Source organism: Cuculus canorus, chromosome 13 (assembly GCF_017976375.1).
Source record: "Cuculus canorus isolate bCucCan1 chromosome 13, bCucCan1.pri, whole genome shotgun sequence".
NCBI lineage: Eukaryota > Metazoa > Chordata > Aves > Cuculiformes > Cuculidae > Cuculus > Cuculus canorus.
The window spans coordinates 19,416,906-19,427,012 of NC_071413.1; the positions used below are offsets into that span (position 1 = coordinate 19,416,906).

A 10,107-nucleotide genomic window follows, 5' to 3' on the forward strand; every position below is an offset into this window, starting at 1 on the left:
TGTACTGAAGACCAGGGAGGACTGGACTAGTCAGCTTTTATGGTCTGGAGGGTTCCCTCAAGCCTGGGAAATCTCCAGAGGCACTGAGACAGCCTTTTGGTTGCCTTGCATTAAAGATTTGACCCAATCAAGGACGACCAAGCCCTAGCTGGGTGGTTTTTAGAATAATGAAGTAGATAAGCAGGGAAGAGTATTCGTAAGGACATTAACTGAAAAATACTGTATGCAAAGGGGCTCCTGACCAATGTAGATTTAGAACTATAGACTCTACAGAGTTCCAACCTAGGATCCAAAAATTACAGTGCAAAAGAATTCAGGGGAAGAAAAAGGCCTGGTGAGTCAGACAGACCTCATAAACTTTTTAATATATCAATGTCTTTCGCTAATGGGTTTTTGAAAATACAGATCAGAAAATTAAATTTCTCATTGAGATAAGGTATTATTTAGTTAGGAACTCGAGAGTCATTTATTTCTGACACTGTGCGTTAAAAGAAATACATGCATTTATATAGAGATTTGCATACACACACATCTATGTGTATGGCACAGTCTGCATAGGCTGTCAAATAGGATGAGGCCTCCAAATCTATTCTTCTAATGTATTCAACTTATAGCTTATAGAATTTATTTTATTAGAAAACAAGTTTGAAACAAATCACTGCATCTTACTAAAGAGCATGCACAGCTTGTACACACACCATTTGACAGTGAGATATAGCATAGCTGAATAACTAGTAATAATTCCGTCTCTTAATTCCATTTCTGAGTGCCATCTATTTTATGCGGGATGTACGGTTAATAATTATGCCTCTTTCAAAATCTAAGGAAAAAATACACTGTCTTTACAATTTTACTTTTTTTTCCCATTTTCCTGTGCTTTCTTTAAAGACTACACATTTGATTTGATAGCAAGTACTTCTGCTCTGCTCCGAATACTCTTAATGTGTATATTGGGTATGTCTAATAGCAGTTTGCAAATAGCCCAAACTGTGCCCAAGAAGATTTAAAGGAGAAAGATGTTCCCATAATCTCAGCTGCTAACCCTTCTGTACTGATGAACACCAGGCAGCCATGCTCATCTAGCACAAAGATCTTTCTTCATTTAATGCCCGCAGCTTGAGATAGTCAATCTCGCCCAGCATGCGCCTCAAGTATTTCAGACTGTTATTTGTGATTTTTGTGTATGTCCCCATGCTATTCCAGGTACTATGAGTTGGTGGCTACTTATCTATCAATACAAGGGCCATAATTAAAGGGATTACTACATCAGTGTATGAATAAACATGTTGCACGGATCCAGGAGATCAATCAGCATCACGACTGCAAGAGTTCAGTAAACAATTATAAATTGAGCTGCTGTACATACACTAGCAAAATAATGACAAAATTATAAACCTTTAGCCATAAATTCTGCTTTAAGTCGTACATAACACCGAACCAAGAAATAAGCCATGACTGCATTAACAGATGTTAATCTGTTAATCTATCTGCTACTGAAAAAATAACGAAATGACTTTTCTCTAATGAGCTGGAGTAAAAAAGAAGTTATAAAAAGAAATATAGGTTTGCCTGACTATTTAAAGTCTGTAGGATTATAAGTCTTTAATATTGCTTTTATCAGAAGATAAAAATATAACAGGCTTAGAGTTTGTCAAATGAGTTTGTCATAACAGAAAACATTAGATGATTCACACAATCAATCACACAACATGAAAACAATCTTGCTATTAAACTTTTAAGAAAAAATGAGATGGCACTGCTTTACTATAAATCTGCCACGCGATTTAAAATTTCATTGATCAGTAAGTAAAAGGTTATTTTTTATAAAACCCGTGTATAGTAAAGTATCATTTTGTTTTATTCCAGATAATTATTTAAAGAGTCTGGTGATACCTTTTCTGTATTTTCCAATAACATGAAACCAATATTACATAGCATTTTAGTTCCACATACAAGCAAGTCAATGGTTATAAATCACACTCAGAGAGGTGATGTGAGGCATGCCTGAAAAAGATAGGCTTTACTTCAGGAAGTTCAGATATATATTTATTTTGAATTCGTGTCTAGATAGTTAATCTAACAAGCTTCCATGAAAAAAATGATCTCTTTAGGTGCCTATTAGAAATCACTACAAACATTGGGGTTCTATGTCTGAAGGATCATGAGATGGGAGATTCCAACTGAACATGTCCAATGGCTACAGAAGTTGGGGAAGGCTTTGCACTGACTTCTGAGAGCTTTAGGTCTGCTGCGTTGCACCATCCAACCATGGGAAAAGGCTGAATGAGCTCCTTTGACCCTTTGACCAAGCAGTAAGTGTTCATAAGAAAGCATGTGTTGGTGGGTCAGTCTTCAGCTTCGCGGCTCAGCTTATCACACAGATCCACTGTGAGTCTATGCAGTCAAGCAGCCACTACAAATATACTACCACTGTCTTAGGAATAACACCACAGCAACAATCATGTACACAAATCTAAACGTTTCTTATGTGACTTACAGCTTAGATGCCAGTTTAATTTCTGATGTTTCCCTTTTTAAAACATAAAATTTCTGTTGTCACCGTACTTCATGACACCACTGAGAAATGCAGCTTTGTATAACGCATTCCTATTCCTCGGTCATTTGATGCTTTTGGTTATTTGTTCTGTATATTTGGTACTGGTTTTCAGCTTTTAAGGAAAAAAAAAGACCCACAAATCTTCTGTTGATTCAATAGCCGAGATGTGTTACTGTTACCCTTCCATTTTTCAAAATCAGAAGGTAGATTAACACAGATGCTTAAAGCATCAAACAATGTCAGTTTTTTTTTCCAAGTGAAATATTGTGGGTGCTAAAAAATAGTGGAAAACATGCTCAAACTATGCTGCCACACTGTCAAACACAACTAGAAGAAAAACATATTCCTTCTGAAAATCCAACACACCATCCCCATTAATTTAACCAACAAAGGAAGAAAAACTACATATTTAAAAAAGAAACTAATGTGAATTTCCACAAGGACTAGGCCTCTTCAGCCTATTTTCAGGTTATACAACACAAAGAAATGCTTCACATAAGCATTTCATACAATTTAACACATCTGAATTGCTCTTTCCTAGGAGTATTGGAGAAAATTACATATGTTCTGGATCTGCAGAGCACTTAATCCATGGAAAATGCTTTCATTTCCATAAGACCTGCTCGGAGAGAGCCTCATCTTTCTCCATTTTCCACTGCTGCAGTCTAGGAAAGTGCAAGGAGCCCTCACTAAACTGTTTAGCATCTAGATGAACTCATTTCCATGGAAAGCAGTACCTGTAACCCTCTCCTACATACTAACCCCTAGGAGGTTCTCTGTAGTTGCTTTCTGCTTTTAGGGATGCATTCATTACTCTGACTCCTTAGCTTTTCTAAGCATGTTCTTGGAAAGGGGTGCCTTCTGCAGCATTTCATAGAGAAGTGGATATCCTCTTCCATCGCTGCCTGCTCTGTATTCTACAACAGGCAATGAGATCTGTTCTGAGTGGACCAAGATACTGGTCTAAATTGTCAAGAGCATACCTTCAAGGTGCTAAAATGAGGCAGTTAAGAGATTCCTCAGACTTTAAAATGCAATTCTTTCAATGGAGTCTCCCCTAGACTTCTGCAAATAAAGTCACGGATCTGCCTCTTACAACTTAACTTCTAGGCTCACCAACCAGAATGTCAACCGTGTCCTGGGCTGCACCCAAAGCAGCATGGCCAACAGGACGTGGGAGGGGATTCTGCCCCTCTATTGCTCTCTAGTGAGACCTCACCTGGAGTATTGTGTCCAGTTCTGGAATCCTCAACATAAGAAGGAGATGGAGCTGTTGGAACGGGTCCAGAGGAGGCTACAAAGATGATCCGAGGGCTGGAGCACCTCCTGTATGAGGACAGGCTAAGAGAATTGGGGTTGTTCAGCCTGGAGAAGAGAAGGCTCCAAGGAGACCTTAGAGCGACCTTCCAGTACCTGAAGGGGCTACAAGAAAGCTGGTGAGGGACTGTTCATAAAGGCTTGTGGGGATAAGACGAGGGGCAATGGGTATAAACTGGAGAGGGGCAGATTTAGACTAGACATAGGGAGGAATTTCTTCACCAGGAGAGCGGTGAGGCCCTGGAACAGGTTACCCAGGGAAGTGGTGGCTGCCCCATCCCTGGAGGTGTTCAAGACCAGGTTGGATGGGGTTTGGAGCCCCTGATCCAGTGGGATGTCCTTGCCCATGGCAGAGGGTTGGAACTGGATGATCTTTGAGGTACCCTTCCAACCCAAACCATTCTATGATTCTATGATTGTTATGGTGCCATACGTAGAAGGTGCTCTATTATAGGCCCAGGTATTTTCTTCTTCAGTTTGATAATAGAGTTGGTTTCAAAGTTTCAATCTCATTGCACTGCTCGTGGTAGATTATAGGATTTGAAAATTTCTATTGAAGAATACCAGAAATCAAGAATTTAAGAATAGTATTGATAAATAAACACCCTTGGGTCCCCAAGAGTTACACATGCTCACGTGTTTAGGAAAAGACTGGATCCATGGACTTTTTAGCCTTTTAATTATAATATTAATACTGATAGTAATGATGGCTACAAAAGTCCAATGAAACCAATATAAAAAAATATGCCCAAACATTTGAAGTTCCTTATCATGCAGTGAAAAGGAAGATTTTTTTTTTCTTTTATTGCAGTGATTCAAGAAATTAAACTAATACTCTTCCTGTAACATTTCAGTATCTGTTTTGTTGAAAAGTTAACAAAGACCGTATAGGAGAATTGCAAAACAAATAGACAAACAGATGAGGTAAAGAAGCCAGTGAACTTAATTGATTAATTATTAATGCTATTAGTCTTCAGATCAAGCTCAAATAAAGCAAACAAACCTTTCAGATAGTAGGATAAGGAAGAGTACATGATTAAGAAATTTTTACACTTGCTATTTCAATGAGCTAAAACATAAAGATGCTATGCCAGATTCTGTTCTCATGCCATAAATCCAAAATAACATCATTGGCTAACTTAGGTTTTGCATTAACTTCAGGAGAGTTACTTTGAATTTACATCACCCTAAGATCAGGATCAAACTGCTGAGAGGATATTACAAGGAGATTAAACATGATCTTAAACAGCGATATCCCAGGAGATCCAAGGATTTTCAATTTGCAAGATTTTACAACTGTCTGAGAGTTGGATAAATTTCAAATGTAGTTCCTGATAAGAGCATTTACAGCTGCCAAAAGAACTTGTTTGAAGGACCTGAAAGTTGGCAGAGGAACCGAACCTCAAGGAAGACTTAAGAGGACAAGCAAGGCTACAAACAAGCAGAAGGGAATGCCAAGGGCATTTATGAGAGTATATGTACACTACTGGATTCATTTGACCTCAGCTATTGGAGGTTTATAGGTTTACGCTGTTCTGGCCACTCATTCAGTAGAACTGTGAATATTGGTTTAAAGCACAGGTATATGTATTTTGATATCAGGGTTCACATTTGGCTACCTAATCCCTGTCCATGATAGACTCATACTAAAATCAACTCAGAAGACATTTCAGTATCTTAGTCTGAGTTATTTTGCTTTTTTCCTGGGTACAAGACTAATACACAGCACTTTCATGTCTGAATATTGATTTCAGTGATGAAGCTTCATCTTGCTTTCCTTCATTCATTAAACACTCTTCCTGTAGAATCTAATGGAAGAATTCATTTTTGTCTGGAGCCTTGCTCTCTCAGATCTTTGTAACTGTGATTTGCAGCATACTCCAAAAGCATCAGTGAGATGAGCACAACAATCTCATCTGTAACTCTTGAGGCAAAGGATGATTTTCATTTCATTCAAATTAATATCTCATCTGGCATAAGAGGACACAATATCCATCTTCTGATACTCTGAAAGTCACAGGCTCAGTTGATAAATATTCCTGAAAAAATGAGAATCCCAAAGAACTGATCAACGAACAGTTAATTGTGTTCTAGTGCTGTCATATAGGTAAGAGATTCTGAGAAGACATTAATGTCACATTCCCAAACCACGTGTGTAGCTGTGAATCTTGTGTGTCCTTTCAATGTTCTTATGCATGTAGGTACAAAATGACTAGACTCAAAGCTGATTTTCTGAGTACAACTATAATGGTTCTATACACTAAAGTACTGAATAAAAATCCCCACAAAGTAGACATACCCTTTTTTGCACCCTTAACGCTGAAAATCAAGGGCTGTAAATCATTCTTTTCTGGGATCTGCTGCAGTAACTGAAGTAGGTACGTTGTAATCAAGAGCAGAATTTTAAATAATCTAAATGACATATAGGCATTAAACATTATATAAAGAGCTAATTTGAAGAAGTCTACAAATCTGCAGGCCTTAAATTTGGCTGAGGAAAAACCTTAAAGAGAGCATCTCCTCTATTTCAGAAGTGATTTTTTTATTCTTTGGATGATCTGCTGTAACAATGCTCTACTTCACATTTCAAACAATTATGTAGCAGTTTTTCTGAAATAAAATGGAACCGGAATGCACGTACAGAACAAAATAATTTATTTTTATTGCCCAGAGCAATTATGGCCTGAAATCAGACATAAAGGCTAAGAGCCTGAACTAAAAGAACGGAGTAAACATTCAAATTTCAATGTAACGTCATTCTCTAGATGTGAAGTTGCAATACTGGTATTTTTTTATTCCTTATAAGAACAAACCCCAAGAAATATATACAGGTACTGAAGCATGTCCTACATGACATTCCCGAGTAGGCCATGAAATAAAAACTATTTCTGCAGTACAGCATTCCTAGCCTGCACAGTCTGAAGCTATACCTGTGGCCTCCATGCATTTCACCTCCCTGTCCTAAATCAAATAGCCCTCGGGGCACTCAATGACTCACCTTTCAAAGCATTTGGCTTTTCAGCTTTTATAAATTTCCAATTAAAATGCCAATTAACAAAAATCATATTTCTTCGCAGCACGGAATAGTCAGTGCCTTGTTTAATTTGGACCTTCATTTGCATGTCTTTTTATCAGCTACACTTTAGAATGTTCATTTCCATAATGAAGTTGCTTGAAGTTTTATTTGTTAGTAGCCAAAATATTAAATTAAAGTTTTAACAACAAATTATTGGTAAATAGACATTAAATCCAGTGTGTAGGTTTGATTGAGAGGAATTGGGAAAAGGAAACACTTTAGAAAAGCCAAAACACTGTTTTCATATCTTTTAAACAAAATCTGTGAAAATGTTATTTATAAATGTAAACCCAAATGAAATGCAGCTAAAATTAAATTTTCAAGGCTAAATGGTTAAAACATAGCTGCAATGCCCCAGAACACAGCATTTACTTCAACTATAAAAAATGTTTTGAGTTACATTTCAATGAGAAAAACTACGTGTTTAAACTGTTTCATTCAGCTCACAAAATGGAAAAAAACAGTTCACTGCTCAGTTTAAAGAAGTTCTATTGAGAACACCTACGAGTGCTTGCGTCAATTAATACGATAATGATGTGCACAAAAGTATTGCACTGAACTTTCAAATTATGAAGTTTACTGGTTTTATAATAAAGCAGTTCTGTGTCTGTGTTCTCCAGGAGCTTATGGATGAGTTCTCAGGTTAATGTATCCAGTATAAATATATTATTTTTTTAATTTACATATTCCCAGAAAAAAAAAGAACAGCCTATTTTCATCAATCTTCATACATATTCGATATGTAAAAGGCAATAAAATGTGAAAAAGCCGCAGTTAAGATGTGTAAAGCCAAACATTTATAATGATAAAATTGAGTCCAAGCACACATTTCAATTTATTCTTGGTGCGGATTACATGACACCTGATGACTGATGGGGGTGGTTAAGTTAAGTTCTATTAAAAGCAGTGCAATGTTCAAGATAACAAGGTTAGCACACCATTATACACTTACTGGATGGAATTAACATGTAAGCCTCATTGGTCATCAAAATATTGTATTGTAATCAAAGTCCTTGAAAATACATAGTTGAAAACCTATCTAAATAGCAAAGAGAGATTAGTTAATCCCTCATTATAAACAATAAAATCTAACTAGATAATATATAACAAATAAATATATAAAATATCTAACTAGAAAATCATGGAAATGTGTAAAAAAAGAGGAAAATACTTGTATTAAATGTTGCTTCCAATTATATAATACAGTTCTTCTTAAGAAAACCAAAGTATTTTATTATTATGTAATCTTAATAAGGGATATTCAGGAAAAAAAATAAATTTATCTATATGTCTAAAGTACACGTTTGTCCCAATTGCAGATATAGCAATATGAAACACAGGAAAGCCAGTAAACAATCTGTGCTTTGTGCTACCAGCTCAGACTGGGGGGAAAAATAGAGCAGTTTCTGATGATGGCTGAGATCTGGGAAGAAACTTTGTCTCAGCACATGGAAGAATTACATGTGGCTTCTTTCTAATGACGGGGAACTTTGGTTCAAATTAAAGTGTGCTTCCAATGGAGTTTTTTTGAAATATTTTGAAGTACGAGCAGCTGCAAGTGTAAAGGAAACAAGAGCAGCAAATCTAACCAGATTGCCAACCATTCTACTCTATAGAAAGGTGATCTACATCAATGAAGAGGGAAGAACAACTACGTTAAAATGAAATGTTGGCTAAACAATCTATGGACTTGCTAATATATTAATGTACTGTCTACTCAAAAAATAAAATACCATAACTCCATAACTCTCATCCCTGAAGGTGTTCAAGACCAGGCTGGATCCAGTGGGAGGTGTCCCTGCCCATGGCAGGGGGTGGGACCGGATGGGCTTCGAGGTCCCTTCCAACCCAAACCATTATATGATTCATTAAACATAAATGCTAAAAATCTGTCTCCTTAACAAAAAAATTATAACAAGACTTACCATTTGTCTTATTTATAGGGTGTCGTGAGGCATGATTCATTACGTTTGTAAAGCGCTTTGAAATCCTGTGATGAAAGATGCCAAAGAAATGCAAAGTATTCTCATCATAACATAAAGCGGTATTATCATTGTCATCAAACAAAGCGCCTTAGGAAAGGGCACTTTTACATACGAATTCATTTATGATTCTAATAGCTCACTTATTGCTTCTGTTACTATTAGAGCCAAACCTGGGTCCAGGGAGTGAAAGTATCAGGACTATATTCTTGCATTCCCAGTCCTAAGAAGTCATTGCTACACACAGAACTGCGTCTGAATTACAGCTTGGCATAGTGCAGGCACATGTATCCTGTGCCTGGTTCAGCATCTACCTCAGTGAGCGGCAGCTGCAGCTCAGGAGCATCTCTCCTCCGGGATGCTGCACAAGTGAATTGTCTCTTTTCAGTTCATTCAAGTGCTATTCTAAAGAATGTTGCACAGAAAGAGTGCCAAAGTAAAAATATATATGCATACAGAAAATAAAAAAGCAAATCTCTTAAGCTGAAAAAGGAGAGATTGAGATGAGATCTCAGGAAGAAATGTTTTCCCATGAGGGTGGGGAGGCCCTGGCCCGGGTTGCCCCGAGCAGTGGGGGCTGCCCCATCCCTGGAGGGGTTCCAGGCCAGGTTGGATGGGGCTGGAGCCCCCGATCTAGTGGGAGGTGTCCCTGCCCATGGCAGGGGGTGGAACTGGATGGGCTGTAAAGTCCCTTCCAACCTAAACCGTTCCATGACTCTAAAAATAACATTTTTGAAAAAAATTACTCATTCCCTCTGTATTTTAACATTCCCCCAAATTCTGTGAGCACTTTAACTTAACAAGTACATTGAATTCCTCCAAAACGTCTTCAGTATTAGCTGAAAACTGAGATTATTTTTTCTCTTCTGCCATTCCAAGCAACACAGATCCACTTTGAGATCTATGTCATTTAAATAATGGGGCTGTGGTACTTCTGCTGAAGGAGAGATTCTAGTTCCATACAGCCACACCAACTTACCCACTGTGATACCGCAGCAGAATTGCTACCGTCAGCATCTGCACATGCAGACAAACTTGTGGGAAGCATCACAAGATGCTCCCCAGCAGTTACAGAGCTCTAACGAACCACTTCACCGGGCAGAGTTGTGCCTGAGTGATGGCTTTTGCCACTGATGTTTCCTACTGATTAAGTATTAATGATTCTTTACAAGTCT

General features: G+C 37.6%; 1 long non-coding RNA gene across 1 annotated transcript; it reads right to left on the reverse strand.

Annotated features, from left to right (window-relative positions):
• Positions 1–376: 376 nt before the first annotated feature.
• LOC128853480 (uncharacterized) lies at positions 377–9,324 on the reverse strand. Its single transcript, XR_008452022.1, has 3 exons — positions 8,876–9,324; positions 7,903–7,989; positions 377–5,913 (listed from the first exon to the last, which is right to left on the reverse strand). It is a non-coding gene; the product is annotated as an uncharacterized LOC128853480 (long non-coding RNA).
• Between the last annotated feature and the right edge of the window lie 783 nt (positions 9,325–10,107).